The following is a 19481-nucleotide window of genomic DNA, read 5'->3' on the forward strand; positions in this document are numbered from 1 at the left end:
CAGAATTCACGCCATCAAGATGGTCCTCCTCCCCAAATACCTATACCTCTTTCAGGCGCTCCCCATTCCTCTGGATGTAGACTTCTTTCGATGCCTTAAAACACAGATGCTCCGGTTCATTTGGCAGGGGGGTCGGGCGCGGTTCTCTTCCGCAACTTTGCGACGGCCACGGGGGGAGGGAGGAGTGGGTCTTCCCGATATGCATTTCTATTACAAAGCGGCACAATTACGAGTAATGGTGGAATGGTCCCAACAAATCTTGGAGAAACACTGGCTACACATGGACAGGAGTGTCGCAGGTAGATCAATCTGGGACCTGGCCTGGAAACCCAAGAAAGACAGGCCCCAGAACGCCTACATTAGTACTCTCACCAGTACCACCCTAAAGGTCTGGGATACGTTAGCCACTGATGATCGTTGGACTACCTTTCCATCTCCGTTCACACCTATACACTTTAATCCGGATTTTCCGCCGACGCTGCAGGAGGGCCTCTTCAAGGTATGGAGAGAGGGGGGATGTAGGGCTTTAACCCACCTGTTCCACGGCTATACTCCACTCACATTTGATAATTGTATGAGGGACTATGAAGTCCCTCCGTCAGATCGATTCCACCATGTCCAGCTGCTTCATTGGGCCACGTCACCTAGAGTCCTCGATGCAGCTACGCGACCTCCTTCGCCCTTTGAGGCTTTCATCCTCCGGAATTCAGCCATGAAAGGTGTCGTATCCTTTCTTTGCCAGCTACTACTTACCTCGGCAGTGTCACCTCGCCCCCGCTATATGGGCAATGGGAGGAGCTTCTGTGGCGGGACATTTCAGACAAGGAGTGGGCAGCACCGTGGCGCGATATTGCTGCTCGCAACCGTTCGTTGGACCTGAGAGAGGCCCACCTTAAGACGCTCATGGACTGGTACTTGTACCCGACCAAGCTCCACCGTATATTACCGACTTCTTCTGATAGATGCTGGAGGGGCTGTGGTTTGCTTGGGGATTTCCGCCACATTTGGTGGGATTGCCCGATTATCCGGCCATACTGGGAAGAGATCCTTTCCCATATTAAGGATATCCTTGGTTACTCGGTGGAGGACTCTATAGCCTATGTGCTACTGGGCCTCCGAGACCCAATTCTTGAACATCAGACACGTGCGGATAAACAAATCCTGTGGCTCTGTCTTGGAGCTGCCAAACTTACCCTAGCGTCAGCCTGGAAAAAAACGGAGGCTCCGGCGATCTCCCTATGGCACGCAAAACTATGGAAACTGCTTAACATGGAACGAGTGGCGGACATCTTCCTGGGCAACTTCAAAAACTTCCAGTACCGCTGGGGCCCCTTGGTCCGCTTTCTTTCAAAAGGTCTACCATCTGCAGTTTGCCCATCCTCCATACGAGCGCTCCATCTATTTCAGATCTAATAGAGGAATCACATTGAATGATTGTTGAATGTTGTTGTCACCACCACTAAGGGGGAGTGGGAGGGGTGGGGGGGATTATTGTCTTTTGTTAATTACTTTTTTGAGGCACCCACATAGATGATAAGACCTCTCAGATCCGGACATGATATTAGGTGTGCACGTGTGGCCACTCCACCTGTGGCTGCATGACTACCTCGATGGATCTTTGGTACTGGGCTCGCGCCTAAACTGCTCCTTAGTCCTATGACACTGCCCTTCTGCTCTGTCCGATGGCAGCCTGCTGTTGCTTAACACCATTGCTAATTGCCTATACTTATGCCCCCTGCATGGGACGATGTGCCGGAATGCCGCTGTTATCTCTTTCCGTTCTTTCAAATAAACTAAAATAAACATTTTTTTTAAAAAGTAACTGATGCCCTCTTACATCAACAAAAATGTAGGGCAACACTTTTACAAACTGTAGCACAAAAATGAACTATATAGCCACGCTTAACTGATATTTTATGAAATTCCATTTTTAATTGTCACCCCTTTCATATATACCGCAACAGTTTCTGAAGAAAATTTATTTGTATTTGCTTAATAAAACCTGTTTCAAACCTAGACTGAATATTTTGCTGCGCATCATGAAAGTAAACACATTATAAGTAAAGTAGTACTAAGAAGTATGTCACCTACAAACTTGATAAAAGAAAACAGCGCAAAACACTGTCATTTTTCCGCCATGATTTATACACCACACAGCAATTATATAAATGGCCCTTGAAACATATATAAAAAATTGTTTACCTCATAATTCCTCTCCACCACCTTATGGGCACTGTACACAGTTAATAGTTTCCCTAACCTACCCTCTACTACTTTCTTTCCCCATACTCCTTTGGAAAATGCATCACAATATCACTGACAACAGTGAACCGTTCCCACCCAATAAGGAGCAAACTTATGTTCGGAACACTTTAGCTAATAAAATGTCCATGTTCTCAAAAGACGAGCAAGGAATGACTGCTAAGCCTTCTACTTTTAATACTTTACAGCCGATGAACATTAAACTTCGTAAAGTCCCGCTTGGAACACGTTACCCTAATATTCCCCGAACAGGAAGGAATCCTTAATAAAACTTTTCCACAAACTTCTTCTAGGACTAACGGTTCCTATGGAAAAAATAAATATAAATCTCCAGCACAGTAAGTATTTCAATTACTAACATATTGTGGTGAACTTCTAACCTCTCTACTCACGCAAGTGATCCATGAACTGTTACTATGGTAACAGGCAGAAAGGTAATGGCTGTACAAAAAAACTTTATATTTCCCTTGGATCCTCTACAAACAGAAACGAAACCAAAATACCACATTTGCAACACCTTTGCACAGTTCTTTTTATAAAAAGAGGCCCGGAGGTGGGGGAGGGGGGAGGGAATCGAGTGGAGGAGAAAGCGGTCCCCGGAACTCCGGGGGGCCATGAGTCCCCTGCATACATATAGTTAAACATCTGGGGGGTAGCGATCCCCGCGCAGGGAAGACCCTCTAGGCCCCCCATTATGAAAAACAAATAGCCCCAGAGATTTGACCCCCCGGAGGCTAATTAACATTAAAGCGGGCTTCACGCTTTTTTGTCTTTTTCACCCAAAATGCGAACCCTGCGTTTTTTTAATAAAAAAAAAAATATATCCCATGTGACGTCATATACGGGGCGCCGTACACGTACTCCACGTAAGATTCTAATTATTCAAAAACATATATTTCTATTAATGGGGGTTGCTTAATCTTACTGTGTTTGTAAGAGAGAGTGCAGACAGTCTAACCCGAGCAAGACAGAGATGAGGAGAAAGAAAGAGAGAGATTGTGAGAGATAGAGAGACAGACTTGACCCAAAAAGCAACATAGCAAGAGAGAGAGAGAGAGAGAGACAGAGAGAGAGAGAGAGAGAGAGACAGAGAGAGAGAGAGAGAGAGAGAGAGAGAGAGAGAGAGGATGTCAGTGGGCAGATGGTGACACTGAGTAAATGGATGGATTAGTGGATCTTGGTGGAAGAGTGGTTGGAAGAGGCTGGCATATGGATGGATATGTGGGGGGTGGCTCAGCAGTAGGGTGGATGATGAAATTCGAGGTGAGGTGTTAATGAGAAAGTAGGCAACAGAGAGGTAAGGTCTGAGGTGAAGTGACTAAAAGCAAGGCATTGAGGGTGGAAAGGATAGGAAGAGACATGTTCTAAATGCACAAAGGGCTGTCTTTACCCACATGTGCGGGTCACTCTCTTCTGACCATCCAACAGTAATTAACATTGCCTTAAAAACAATGCGAAGCCTCATGCATGAGGTGTCCATGCAGCTTAATTCCCATGGGAAGGGTCCACTGCTTAAGGAGCTGTTATATATTTTTTAACATCCGTGTATGCCCCCGGGACCTGGCACATCTGGGGGCTTTTCGGAAAACAAGCATGGGAGTCGGTGCTCATTTAAAAAAAAAAGTTTGCCACAGATTTGCAGCTCTTTAGCAATTTTGTTGGAAACTATTTTTTAAATTGTGCCTTTTTGTCCTACTGAGGTTCCAGCATGACACTAGGGCTAGGGGCACATGGTATTCTTACCCTGCCCCCTTTTCTTATTTTTTGGGGTGACTCGGCTGAAGCAGAACCCCAAATTGGCTACCAAAACTTCCCGGTTGAAGTATTTGAAGCCAATCAGATTTCAGCACAGTGATTATTTGGTCCACAGAGGATCCACTTCCCTAGATGTACATTACAAATTAATTTGGATTTCCTTACATTTCTCAGCAACTACTGAACAGATTTGCACCAAATGACTAAAAACACTCTTTCAGGACCAAGAGCTAGCTTTCTGACATATTTGGTGTAATTCTGTCCAGCAGTTCGGGCTGTAGTTGTGCCTAAAATCTCTATGGGAATTTTTACCTCCCTTTTTCTCAACCCCTAATTGACAGGTCACCTCTAATATTTCCATGCAGAACAAGACCACATTTGACACTCTTTTTGGAAAATTGTGTGAAGATATAGGCAAGTCAAAAATGCTTTTCCTGTGGAAACTAGGTCCTAACTTTAACTACATACTGGCAATTGCCAGTAGGTATTATATATACATATTTGGGGTGATCAGATTCAAAGTGTCACTGGTGTTGTAGGGTACTCTATGCAGGAGCTGTTCCCCACCTAAACTTGGGAAGTGACCATCGTTCTCTGCTTCTTTTTTCCATAATTTATACAGTACTCTATGCCTACAAGGGTATTGTTTTGACTTATACTGAGCTGTTCCCTTGTATCTGGACAAAGCTAAACCTCTCTGAAGAGCTATAATGACATCTAAACACTCGTAATGGGATTTCTTTTATTCATTTCAGGTTGGCTTGGTGGTATTTTACCAATCCAAAGCTGTAATACTGCGCCTGGAGTGGTAAAGGCATTTGTCATGTTACAGCTCTGCATGGCTGGCACTGTTCCAATCCTATGCTTAAAGACTTTTCTCTAGAAACGGCAAAAGACTTTGTTCCTTTCTAGGTCAGCGAGGCTGGCATTGTGCTAATCCTATGTGCTAATCCTATGCTTAAAAATCTTTGATAGAAAAATCTTTGATAGAAAAGCAGACAATTGTGTGTCACTGGTGTTGTCAGGTGCTCTATACAGGAGTTGCTTTCCACCTAGGTAGTTATAGTCAGGACCAAAGTTTCCATAGGAAAAGTGTTTTTTATTTTGCCAATAACTTTGGTGCCGCTGGACAAAGCTTCATGAAAGTTTCACAAAACTTCCACTTTTCGGTTCAGCTGCTGTGTTAGAAGTTGCGGGGTGATCCGTCAAGCAGGGGCCAAGAAAAATGGGGTCCCAAAATGCGAAAATAAAAGAGGGTATATACTGGTGGTACGTTGTTTGCCGTCACTCACTGAAAGACTGTCCATGATGATGGACGCCATGCATGAAATGCGTAGACGGTGCTGATATAAATGAGGACTGTGGGTGGGTGGGCTGCTCCTGGTGGTTGGCGATACTTACCTGCATGTGCTTGGCCAACGGAGGGGCAACTGTTTCATATATATATATATATGTGTATATATATATATATATATATATATATATATATATATATATATATATATATATCTATACTACTATTATAAAGAGAGAACTTGCACCTTTTGGCAAGGTAAACTCGGGAACCACAGGGCCAATCCACACACCCGATACATTTTTGTAATCCTCAGGGTGTGCAGATGGACATAGGCTATATAAAGTAAAACAATATGTTATATTTAAAAAAAATTACATTAAAAAAAAGTAGTCCCTGAGAAGAAGCGCCGGCCGTGACCTGCGTGCTGACGTCAGGACATGGCGCGGGGGAGGAGCGGTGGCGAACGGCCGGTGAGGGGCGGACATGGTTATTGATTAGGGCTTCATGTCGTAGTAAGTTCATCTTGCGTTACAGGTTTTAAAACGGGAAATGTCCAAAGACTGTTGGCAGGTTTGCGCTCCGTACCCGGTCCCAGGCAAGCCAAGCACTTCACGGCCTGCTGTTCGCCCGAGTTTGGTTTCGTCTCTGCTTTCCAGGGCGGGCGGGCGCTGGACGAGTGAATCGGGCTTTCAGCCTTTTTCCTGTGTTACATAGGGAACAGGGATTGTGGCGCACAGGGACGATGCATTCATTCCGTGTGCACAGGAGCACACAAAGCTAGCTGTTAGACTAGAGTCTTGATTGTACACACCGAGAACACTGTTTCCAACACACGTACCAGTAATGCAGCGTCACTCATCTTCTGGCCTCTTTCCTGATTTCGTCCGATCTTATTGCCTTGTCTAAGGTTCTTGCACGTGTAGACTAACAGTGACAAATGCTGCCCTTTCTCGGAGTTTACTAAAAGAGCTGAATTAACAGGCAAACCCTGTCTGCTTCTGATATTTATGTGGAACTAGACGGCCATCTACTGGCTAAAACCAGAACACTCTGAATATTTGTTTTCGTACAGGTACTGGAAGTAAATTAATGGTACAGCACTTGCGAATTGAATGCTTTCTTAGCGAATGACTCTAAATACAATTAATCCAATTACTTTCGTTTCTGATGACCGAGCTAAGCACCTCTTCGAGTATTCATTTATCATCTTAATGTATATGCTGATGGTACAACATCCCACTATATGAATGACAGCCGATGACTCCCTCTCTCATAGGGTTATGACTACTTTCCTGTTTTCAGTTTCTATTTTTGGTAAATTCTGGTGGTGTTTTTTCAGTGTTTTCAATATCTTAAAAAACAGTTGTTATCAGTGGTTACACATTTTCGCGCCACTAAAAACAACAGAAAAAGTGTTTTTCCGGTGTTTATGGAACGTTTTGCTTTTATTATTGCTTGCTTTCTTCACTGAAAAAACATGGTATTAAGACAGTGTGCTTATAGTGTATATGAAGTCCAAATAGATTTTTGCAAATTAATCTTATTGTAGTACACCATACAATACTTCTTCAGTGAGTCTTTGGGTCATGTATGCTCGCTCTTTCCTTCCCATGTAAACTTCTGTGAAAAGGCCCTCTCAGCATTCATAGCCCCTTGGGCTGAGAACCACCAGCTAAGGGACACAGTTGGGATGACTCTTTCTTTGATGCCACATAAAGCACAACATTATCAATATTTGTGTTTTAGTTCCTGTGCATAAGAAAACAGTGCACCAGAATGGACTAAAAAGTCAATAGCATCCCTGGTTAACTCTGAAGATTGTAAAGATGTGTTCAGCATACCATCTAACAAGTGGCAAGGATCTCCTACAGGGACTCACTTCAGCTCGGGTATCAATTTTGACAGGTCATCACACAACTTTTTTATATACGTAGCTGAATCACTGCAAATACAAACAATATCACTCCAATCTTTGTTGAACTTGTGAAGAACCTTTTTTGCAGAGCATTACAAGTGACACTGCGTTCCATGATTTCCAAAAGTCTGGTGTCATGTTTTCACCACTATCCCAGATGCTTGCTGATATATATATACTTGTCACTATACCTTGCATTGAATGTTTAAAGCCTGGGGTGTTGGCAATTCACCTACTATCAATACTGACCCACTAGAAACTATGGTATGATGATGTTAAGGGTTTGTACACATTCTCTGTGGGTAAATGTGATGACACATATTAGGAAAGATTTTTATGAAACCAGCCATTTTACCCATCAGTGAAAGAATCAAATGCAGCCAAAATACCAAATATGAGTTTGATATTTCCTGATTCTCTATAGTTTATAAAATAATTAAACTAGACCTAAAACATGAAACTAAACCCTGCATCTTTAGAGCAAAGGCCACAAAACTGAAAAAAGTAAAAGGAAGAGGAAACAATATTTTAGTGGTATCCCTAAAGAACAAAACTCAAGCAGAATAATGTTAGCCAGTCTTTCTTACTGCTAGCTTGTATAACAAATTTACATTGTATTGACCGCTTCATGAAGAAAAAAAAATGACTCTTTCACTCTCTTTTTCCTTTCTTTGAATGGCATTTAGTTTGTGGTTGTCCAGGTGTTTTTTCAGTGTTTACATGTTTTCACCGGAGAGGGCTATTTTTCTTTCAGTGGGTTTTTATCAGTTATTATAGGTTTAAACCTAAAACCCCACAGCCTAGTTATGACTTATGAGGGCAGCGTGTGTGCCACACCGCTGGTTGTTGGTGCTCGTGTCCACAGCTGGTTGTTGGTGCTCGTGTCAACAGCTGGTTGTTGGTCATTCGAAGACCTCTGGCGTGTTCTTCGAGGCCGGCATCTGAGCAAAGCTATGCTAGCGGTATCGAAAGCTGCCTGTCCGCCTTACATCCAGAGTGCACGATGCCGCTGGATGCCCCTCGAACATCGAACAGCATGCTCCTTACTATATTCGCATCGTCTGCTTTCTTTATTTCTTTGTATTTTTACCAAGCCTGGGGGATTTGTCTTTGTTTTTTGAGAAAAGTGTGCCATTCTGTTTTGTTTTCTCTATTTTGATTAAATGTTTCCAATTTTTGTTGATGGTTGGTGATTCATGGCGCAAACCCCACAAAACAAGTAGAAAAATATAACAATAGTTGAATAAAAATGTGCATAGTGGCAAGTTCAATCTGCCAGTGATTTATTTGTCATGGGTGAAATTCGTGATTCGCTTTTTGTAAGCACCAATCACATCCACCTACATTATTTTTATTCGTTCTTTTTATGAATTGTGAAAATCCAGGTCCTTGCACCTCTTCCTCCCTTGATTTACACATTAGCACAATCTCTCACAATGGAGATCTTGGCCACTGGTGCAGTGAGGGTACCAGGGGCCCTCACAGAATCAAGGGAATGCACCTATGCCTCTAGCCAACGAGTAAATGGAGCACTAGTTGGGGTGTGGTGGGCCTTTAAACCCCAACGATCCCGGTGCCACTGTACCTGCTGCACTGTTGATAGATACCTTTCTGATGCTCCTGGAGCCATATCCTGGAATAGAAAAGAGTTGTACGGAATTGAAAAGTTCAGGACATTTGCATAGAGCGAGTACCGACTCCACGAGGTACCCCTGTGCACAGGGGTTTGAGGGGGGTAGGGGGGGGCAGCATTGCTGGCTACAGTTTCAGGGCTCTCAGTGGGACGGCTGAGTAATGCCAGCTGACTCAGTTCACTCCAGAACCATCTCTCCGCTTGAACTCATGCGTGACACTAACTAATTGGGGTAAAAGGGTGATCCCCAAAACACAGCTCCTCCCAATGATGGTCGGAGAGGCGGAGCTGAAAGGTCTTCCGCTGAGTTCAAGCGATCTTGGCTGCTCTGCGTGACACTGTTTGATCTTGTGATGATGGAAGAAATGCTTCTTTTTCACAGTCTAGGTCACACTTGACTGGACCATAAAGCAGGAGCGCCAGGAGAAAAGTAAGTTTAGGGGTGACAGGAAATGTCGGGTTCATACAACGCAGGAGCTTGAATTAGCCTTCTAGCCGGAAGGAGTCGTCCTGTGCAGCATGATTATTCACTAATTTGTACATTTCTACGGTAAAAACACTTGACTGAGGTTCACGCTAACAGAATAACGCCATTCATCTCAACCCCTTATTTCTCCAAGCACGTTGGAACAGCAACATATTAATGTGCCAATAGCATTCCCAAGCAGACGCCACTACTCACTTGTACATAGTTTTTCAACTCTTTCTACAGCTGATCTCGTGGCGCAACGGTAGCGCGTCTGACTCCAGATCAGAAGGTTGCGTGTTCAAATCACGTAGGGATCAAAGCCAGGCTTTATATTTTGCATCTGTCATGAAATGTAATATGGTGTTTCAGATGTTCGAAACAAAAGTAGGAAAAATATTTAACAAATACCTTTTTAAGGAATAAATAAATGGAGATGAAGTTCATATGGATTGAAGTGGAACAAACCTGCTCCTGACAAATTGCTATAGTAGCTAGAAGGCAAACATGGGTTGCATTGTTTTTATACTTTTCTACCAGAAAATAAATAAATATATATATACTCGCGAGAAGACCACTGTTCTTTGTGGAATAATATGGGTTGGCGAACCCCGCCGCGGCCCGCCATCGAAAGAGGCGTCAGGTCAGATCGGCCGGACTCTATCTATATCTATACTAATATAATAAAGAGAGAGCCCAAACCTTTGAGGCGGGTAATCTCAGGAACCACAGCACCAATCACAACACCCAATACAGCGTTGGAAAGGGCAGTTGCAGCAGAAGGACATAGGCTATGCAGACACCCACCATATACATTTAAAAGGTAAAAGAACTGTGCCAGCAAAGTAGTCCCTTGAAGGCGTGTCTGCGTTGTGCTGTGGGCGTGTGCTGGGGGCGTGACAAACGCTGGGGGCGTGTGGTACATTCCGCCCTTCATGCCATGTCTCATATCGTGTGCTGGGGGCGTGGGCGTGTGCGGGGCGCGGGATTACGGAAAAAAAAGCGAGCGTTGTGCCCAATATTTCATTGTTTTTTCTTCCCATGTTCTGTACATTCCAGCTCCGGGTGTCCACCCTGCTCCCTTTAAATACCCCTGCACCCCATAATCATAACCCACCCTTACTCCTTAAAATACCCCAACACTCTTAAACACTAACCCATCTTAACCCTATAAATATACCCTGTACCCCAAAACCCAAACCTATCCCTAAACCCTAAAAATACCCTTGTACCCCGAAACCTAAACCTAGCCCTGAACCCTGTAAGTACCCCTGTACCTCAAAACCCAAACCTTCCCCTGAACCCTAAAAATACCCCTGAACCCCAAAACCGAAACCTACCCCTGAACCCTAAAAACACCCCTAAACCCCAAAACCCAAACCTAGCCCTAAACCCTAAAAATACCCTTGTACCCCAAAACCCCTACCTATCCCTAAACCCTAAAACTACCCCTGTACCCCATAACCCAAAACTATATCTAAACACTTAAAATACCCAAACACCCAAAACATATACCTCAGTACCCAAAAACATATACCCTTATACCCATACTTACCTTATCCAAACATAAAAAAAAACATGCTTTTACCATTCATGCATTTACAACGAATTTCGTTGTAAATGTATGCATGGTAAAAGCATATAAAATGTAATGCCATGCGTTATAATGGCATTGCAGAGTCATGGTACTTTCGTAATGAAAGTATGCGGAGTGATGGTATGCGGAAAGAAAGTTGCGGAATAATGGGTGTTTACCCTCCCCCGGTAAGTACATTGGTAGCAGGGCGGCCCACATCTCCAGCAACATACTCATATTTTTTCACCACCTATTTGAAAAATGCACAGGTCTCTCTCAGTGATGGCCAGCACCGACATACACTTTTAGACACACCTCCTGCCACAAGTTCTAAAATTGCGAACTTTAGAGCTGGGGAGCTATGTTTGAATCTCGGCATCAGCTCAACATCCTGTGATTCCAGGCAAATCGCTTTGTCTTCCCGTGCCTACCACAAATTAATGTGTTCTTCTGTAATGTAAATTGTGCTCATGCCATGTTGTCGAGTTCGCGCTATATAATATTGCAAGGAAAAATAAAGTAGGGAAACTCGAGTTCACACACTACTGAACGCGCACTCTTAAGTGCATCAGCAGTGCACTGTGAATCGGAGCGTTTCACAGGCCTGTCACAGATAAGAAATGCTATCAAAACGAAATCCTACAAAACAATATACTGCTGTCCGGCAGCAATTCATACCCGGACAACGTCGGGACGGGCTGCTAGTTTAAAATAAACTGAAACTGAAAACGTCCTCCTGCCCCAAGCACATTTACACCTGGGCTGGTGGGAAAATTATGTATTCAAGAAGTGTACACACCTAGAAGACTAGTCACACCCCTAGGGTGGGCTACCTAGCATGTGCAGCAAAGGAAGGTTTCTGCCATTTTTAGAAGTGGTAGGATAGGGGTGTCTGGGTAGAAAAGGTGGCACATAACCCTGGCTGTGGTCATCTCAGAGGCGGATTAGCCACAGGGGTTAGTACATCATTGGCTACTGGTACCCATACCCCTAAAGCCCCTATATCTAGGATTTAAGGATCACCCCTGGCACTAGAACCTCATTTCCGATTTGACTTGCAAAAGAGGACAAAGAAGATACCTGACTCTGCAACTTCAGTCCCTGCACAAAATAAAGGCATAAAACTATACACCGTAAGTAACCACCCTGCAACTACATGACTGAGACTTGTCCGGACCAAAGACTGGTCGCCCCGAGACAGAGGGACCCCTTTAAGAGCCTAAGGCAACTCCAGATTCCCTTAGACTAGGGGCACTAATCCCCTGCAACACACATGTAAAAACAACATCCTGGAACCATAGAATCGCTGGCCCTCGAACCCTTTGATAAATCACCTAAAAGTAGATGGTCCAGTACATTATGGGAACCATAGTCCTGACCTCCAACAAGTTTCAGGTGCCTACCGCTTTCCCCCAGACCTCTTGGATGTTGATGTATCTTCCTGCTGATTTTACCACAGCTAAGGCTTGTTGGTGGCCAGTCCAACGACCACTTCCTTTACTCAACATTGCACCTCGAGAAAACACCACAGCAGCTTCAACCAATTACCTCATTTGCCCCATTGTCAACTTCTTGCATCTTTTTCCACATCAGCACAGTCTAAGTGGTAAAACCAGCAAACTGGTGGCTCCTGCTTCAGCACCAGGGGGAGCCAGAGCAACTCTGCACCTGGTTCCTAAGGGGCCAGGTAAAATTCAACAGACTGTCATAGCCTGGCCCTGGGACCCATATTACCTTAGCCCCCATGGGTTTCATGCATCTTGAACTGCAAGTGACCAATTGTCATTAGTGCCTTTTACCATTGACAGTAATGTTAAAGTTCTGCCGCATTAAATACCACAGAGATTTTTTCCTTTTAAAATTCATAACTGTGGTTATGCACATCTAATTGTCTTCAGATTGGTGTCTAATTAAGGTATAAATCTGCTTTATTTTTTGTAATTTGGTGTCAAGTTTCTTTCGAGTCATGTCAATTACTTATTGTCAATGTTGGCACTCTAAAGTGCTTAACACATGTTCCTCCAGTAAATCCTGACTGCTCTGTGCCACACTACCAGGACTGAGCTAGGGATTTACCAGTGTGAATCCAGATAACCTATTTTGGGATATTGTGAGAGTTTACATAGAGAAGTCTAACCAGCCTCCCTGCATAATACTCCATCTTCCTACTATGGGTATGATTTACACCCACACAATGATGACAATATGTACATGGATTTTTAGGAGGCCACCTGGGGTGGACACTTTCCTGGACACTGTATTGTGTTCTCTCCCTGGACCATCAATGGATGAGAGTGCTTCCTTTGCTGAGGTCATAACACGTGCAGCTGAGGTATTAGATTTATGGATGCCAGTCAGTCAGAATATCTTTATTCGACTTATTACAAGTCATACAAAGAAAAGAAAAACAATTCCTTTACAAAGCAATACATACTATACATCTATTTACATTTCCCAAAAAGAAGATCCAAATAGACAAAGCAAGAGAAAAATTTTAAACATGGATAAAATATTTCTATACAGATCTAGCACATAAACATCCTAAAACGACTAAAAGAGATTTTTAAGGTAAGCTTTGGCTGACAGATTTCGCCCGCATTGCGGCTACCAAAAAGTTTGCCATACAGAATGTAATATGTGTGTTAGGTAGAAGTTGTAGAAAGAGCAGGGCTGGTCTTACTTGGACAAAACCAGCTTTTTTTCAAAATAGGCAACAAATATTTCTTTCTCTGCTCGTGGTATATATTACAAAACATAACAAAGTGCAGAGTGTCCTGCACCGAAAAGTTGTCACAGCAGCACGGTGGGGCCTGCTCAGGCTTCTGCCAACTCTTAAAAGACCCTAAATAAAAATGTATCAAATTAAATCGAAACTTTGTTAATAAAAACCTGTGATATGGGAATGTGACAGAGTTCAGGTAGGGGGCGAGTGAGGATGTACAAACCAGAAGGTTATGTGCCCTTACTGCAGGTTTCAGCAATTCGAGGTCCTCCCTCCGTGCTTCCTGCCTATCCCTAAATAACTTTTTGATGATTACTATATCCTGTCTCCTAATATTTTCCGGAGATGAAAAAAGATCTGGGCGACCCAGATCTGCAAAGGTTTTCGCTACGTATGCCAACCATGGGATACTGGTGTGTTTATCCAAGGATAAGACATCGTGCAAAATCTTGTGGTTCAGAGGTAGGTCATCATTTGTCCACAATTTCAGCCACAAAGTTAGCGGGGCAAGGCTCAGGGTATCGGACTGATAAGGCAAACCCACCTCCTTATGGATAGAATATGTTGGGGTGGATTGCGGGACTGAGAGCAGAGATCTAATGAATCTATTTTCTGCTCTCTGAATTGGATCAAGATTTACGTATCCCCACAGCTGGGAACCATAAGCCGCTATGGCCACTGGTTTACTCTTGTAGATTTTCAAGAGAGCTTGCATGGGCCTAGCCCCTAGCTTCCTAGCAAAGCCCAATACCGCTGAGGAAGATCTTATTACAGCCACTCTTTTTGCTCTTATCTGAGGGCCCCAAGTTCCTTTCTGGTCAAACATTACCCCCAGATATGGAAATGTGGATAAGTTGGTGACAGGGACTCCCCTACAAAAAAATGTTTTGTGTCTTTTTTTGTTACATTCTCGCCCCATTACCATCGTATGTGATTTAGAGGCGTTGACCTTGAGGTCCAGAGTCTCCATGAAACTACAAAAAGGCGTCCAGGAGATGCTGTAGGCCTACCCCAGTACGGGCTATCAGCACTGCATCGTCCGCATACAGGAGCGCTGGGATTTTGACGCCTCCTGCATGCGGGACGTCGGCTGCCTGACCCCGCAGGTGACTGCCCAACCCATTGATGTAAATGGTGAATAATACAGGGGCTAAAATACAGCCTTGCCGCACCCCTTTTAGGGATTTAAACAGGGGGGTGCGTCTACCATCGTTTGTGACTCGGACAGCTGCAAAAAGCTCCTGGTGCAGTTTAGCCATAAACACAACCAAAGACTCATCAATGCCCATCTCCAACAGTAACTGCCACAATTTCGACCTATTCACCAAATCAAAGGCAGAGGAGAGGTCCATAAATGCAAGAAACATGGACCCCCCCTTTGCCACTGTATATTTAGAGTTTAGTAGATGTAGATTTATACATTGTTCGATTGTCCCCTTTCTTTCTCTGAATCCATATTGTAATTCAGACAGCCCTCCACGGCTCTCAACGTTGTCATTAAGTTTAGCTAGAAGGACTCTACCTAGTATTTTTACCGTTGAGTCCAGAAGAGATATGGGCCTATAGGAGGCGGGATCATCTCGCTGGCCTTTATTTTTATAGATAGGAACTATGGTGGATGTGGACCAAGAACTAGGTGCATGATTATTGGCTGCATTAAACACTTTCGACAAAACCACCGCCCACAATTTAGGAGAGTACATGAAGAAATCAGCGGGAACGCCGTCAGGGCCAGGAGCTTTATGTCTTGTTGTAGCCATCAAGGCTTTTTCTACTTCTTCGGGGATAAAGACCATAGGATGTGCCGCTATAGCAGGCACTGAAGCATCTACAATTCCTTTGGCCCCACCCTCATAGACATTTTTGAAGTGGTTTAGCCATTTGTCGTCGGTGATCACACAGTCCATAGGGGCATTATTGTCATCAGAGAATAAAGGTTGTCTAATAATCTCCCAAAATCTCCTACTGTCCTTCAGTACTGCAGCTGAGAGGAGATTTTCCCACGATTCGCGTTTAATGGATTCTTTGCGATTCTTAATGGCAACCTTGTAGCATTTCCTTAATCTGACAATGTCAACCCCGTCCCTGGGAGAGGTTTTTAGCGCTGTCAACAATGCTCTGTGGGCTTTTGAACAAGCAGAGTCAAACCAACGTTTTGTTCCAGAAAATCCTTTTTTTGGTTTGACTAAAAGGTCCTTGGCCACCTGGCCACAAATTTCCTCAAAAGCCTCTATTATTTCTTTACCTTGCGCTCCCGATTTTTGACAGATGGCCACTTTGTCTTTTATTTTTGGAAAATTTATTTCGTAGAAACTGGCCGGGATCACTTTAGCCCATTTCAGTCGTCTGTCTTGGTCGCAAGGTTTCAGGGGGTGTGCTGGTTTAGGTGCTCTTGGCGGTGCTCCCATCTGGCCACCCCAGGCCACTTCAAGTAATACGGGGTTGTGGTCACTGTAGGGTGTTATGACTGTGCAATAAACCATAGACCGATTTAAGATACCTTGTGAGACAAAGATATAGTCTATCACTGAGCCATAATGACTGCCAGTGAAGGTTGGCGCCCTAACGCCCTTATCGGGTTCATATAAGTCATGGTTTGCTAATAGTTCTTCTAACTCGAGCCCCTCTGTAGAGTGTTCAAAGTGGGGACCCCGAGGGGCCTCCTCGCCCACCTCAGTTACATTGTCACCTCTTCCCATACAAACCAAGTTACATAAGTGAATGTTAAAATCTCCTAATAGGATAAACTCATAAACTAAATAGATATTCTGAGACACTTTATTTAAAATGCTATCTAGGTTGGCGACATTACTCCCACTGTGTTCGCTGTTCCTAGAGTTATAGAAGTTGATATATATCGTCCTGCAATTGTTACTAGTCATCCTTTCAACCATTAGGATGTTTACGGAATTGGTATTTATCTGCCTATAAGTGCCCTTCAGGTCTAGGGAAAACATAATGGCCAAACCTCCTTTGGCTCTGCCCATACGGCTAGGAACGGCAGGAATAGAAAAGCAAGTGAATCCATCCCACCAGAAGTTAGCCGATGTGTCCCACGTTTCTTGCAGGGCAATTATATGTTGCTTAGAAATAAAGCTCAAACAGGCTTTGTCCTGTCGTTTTGCATTTGAGCCAGCAATGTTCCAAGTTATGATTTTGCAGGCGTTGGTAGGTAACCTCAACTCTTTTTCCCCCAACAGACACCCCTCAGCTAAGCTTGGGGATCTGACCACCTCGTTCTGATCTACCTCAGGGGCGCTCTGTGTTGGAACGGTATTCAGGGTTGACAATATGCCACCCTCCCCCTGGTATGATAGCCCAGGGTTATCCAACGGCACATAACTCTCCGGTGTTTCATAAAATGTGGGCAAGCGGAGATCTTCATCAGTGTAACACTGGCTACGATTTATTTGGGGTATAAATATGGACTCACTTGCTCGGACATTGTAAGGTTTAAGTCAATCGCAGTTGTTTAGGTCCGATAAGGGGGCATACCTATTCCCCATTCCGCCCCCCCAATCAAAAGGGGCAGCTACCTGACCTTGACCCATAGCTGCGATGTTCCACATAGGTAAAGGGGTATTTGGGCGTATCGGAAAGTGGTCGTTTCTCACCCGTGGTATAAACCTGTTGATTCGCCCAGTGGGATCTTGGCCCATCCAACCCGGGCCCCAACCATTGACGGCAGGGTCTGGTGGCATGGGAGGCCAAAAATTTGACTCATGCGCATGGTTAGATCTTCCGTGCTCAAAGTTAAATATAGGCCCAGGGCGCTCGTTAGGGTATCTATGTCTAAAACCACCTTCCCAATTTGGGGCATTATGCGCTCTCCTAACTCTAGGGGAGTTAGAAAAAGTAGGGAGCTGAGCCTCACTGTAGAAGAATTTTAAAGTGAGCGGGATTATAGAGCCACTCCGCCTTTGGGGTGGGAAGATGTTGTTCAGAATTTTTGGGAGGACTTCTGTGTTGGCAAAATTTATAATCACAAAGTCCCCCTTAATTTTTTTTGGTTTAGACCCGATCCAGGGTACCCTCCTGGTCATAACAATATCCCTTGCTAGGCTATCCATCCCTTGGGGGGCCATGGTCATGTTAGTGGTAAGCCAATGAAGTGCTTTATCCTTCAAGTCCTGTTTCGATTCTATTTTATTTTGTACTAAAACTGGGACATTTGCTAGTACTAGCACAACTGGGGAGGCTTCCAAAATGAATTGGGCTGATACATCCTCATGTGTTGCCCCAATTATGTCACCTGATGATGATGTCGACGCGACTCCGCCTGCTAAGTCCTGACTAGGAGCCGTTAATGAAGTTGAGGCTACTGCTAGGGGCCCCTCTGGTAGTGTGGGCTGTGGGGCACTCTCATTTGGAGGGGCATCTACGGCTCCCGATGCCAATTTTGTGACAAGGGCAGATAAATTAGCCACCTCTACCACCAGATTGCTTTGTACTCCCCCGCCTTCTTAACCTCCGAAGTTAATTTGTCCAGTTTCCCAATCAGGGGCTTGATGATTGTCCTGATTTTTATATCAATCATATCTTGAATCCGGTTGAAAAGTTCGTCGTCTATGATGCGTCTGGATTCTGCTTCAGCATCGAGGTCAATTTGTTGCCCTTCCCGTCTTAGGGGTGGTGTAGCTACCTTTCTTCTGCCTTGCTGTTTCCCCCCTCTCTTTGAGTGAGATTTTCTACAGGTTCTCACTGGCCGTGGAACGGGATGCCCCGGTGATGGTACTTCCTCAATGGAAAATGACTGGTGATTTTGCACCGAGGCATTGCCGTTATTGGCCGACGAGTTAACCAAAACATGGGGATCTTCTACATCGCTGACCAAGTCTTGTGGGGTGTGAACTAAGCTATTTGACTGGGGAAACTCAGGCGGTGTGGTCAGCAACTCTGGAGCTGGTGCCCTTGAGGGCGGGCTTTCTAATGGCAATACTGGAGATTGGCTCAAGCCTAGCGATTGCCTCCTCTCATTGTTGATCTTGCTGACTTTTTGAACCACATATGAAAACATTGTATTGAGGGGCTCCGTCGCGGCAGGTACGGGCTTTTTCCTTACCATAATGCCTACCACTTGAAACGACCGAACAAATGACCAGAATATGTGTCAGGATCTGCAGGCAAATGGCAAATGGCCTGAGGGTGATAAGGATTATTATTATTCTGTACCTTATTATTCCCAAACGGTGAACCTCAGGGGGTTGGCCTCGCCTCGCCTTCTCGTGCCTCTGAGGGCCACAGAGGGCCCGCCCTTTGCCCGGGCTTCGCCCCGGGCACTCCCGCGCGCTCCCGCGCAGCGAGGTACGTCTCTTCTTATAGGCGTTGGTTGGGAGGATCAGGCGGGGCGGTCAGGGAGAGCGGGCCAGGTGACTTAGCCTCGGGATCGCCGGGGCTCCTGGGAGAGTGAGTCCCGGTTCCCAGCGCTCGCAGCCCTGTCACTCACGCACACACCCCGCAGGTGTCAACACTCGATTGGGCAACCTTGACGATGCGGGACCCGCGAAGCGGGTTCCGCGAAGTGTAGATAGGTCCTTCCTTCTGCAGCAGCGATTCCTCCTTCCAGGTAACAGCGCAGCAGTCTGTAACACGTCCCCTTATGGATGCTATCTATGCATGTTATGACTAAAGTGTTAAGAGACGTTTTGCGACATTGGCAGGCTTCATATGAGACTATACTGCCACTCTATGAAGCCCTGACTGGCACCTTAATGGACACCTGTCACAGGCCTTCTGGCCACTGGTGAACATGCAGGTAGGCCCGTGCCACAGGCAGTTGTTTGAAATGAAGTTGAATCAATACAAATATGAAAGTAAAGTACAGTGATTTTTTGCGTTGTATTTCGAATCTGCAG

General features: G+C 44.7%; 1 non-coding gene across 1 annotated transcript; it reads left to right on the plus strand.

Annotated features, from left to right (window-relative positions):
* Positions 1–9576: 9576 nt before the first annotated feature.
* Positions 9577–9648, plus strand: TRNAW-CCA (transfer RNA tryptophan (anticodon CCA)). The gene has a single exon. It is a non-coding gene; the product is annotated as a tRNA-Trp (tRNA).
* The last annotated feature ends 9833 nt before the right edge of the window (positions 9649–19481 follow it).

The sequence above is a fragment of the Lissotriton vulgaris genome, chromosome 12, assembly GCF_964263255.1.
Source record: "Lissotriton vulgaris chromosome 12, aLisVul1.2, whole genome shotgun sequence".
Taxonomy (NCBI): Eukaryota; Metazoa; Chordata; class Amphibia; order Caudata; family Salamandridae; genus Lissotriton; species Lissotriton vulgaris.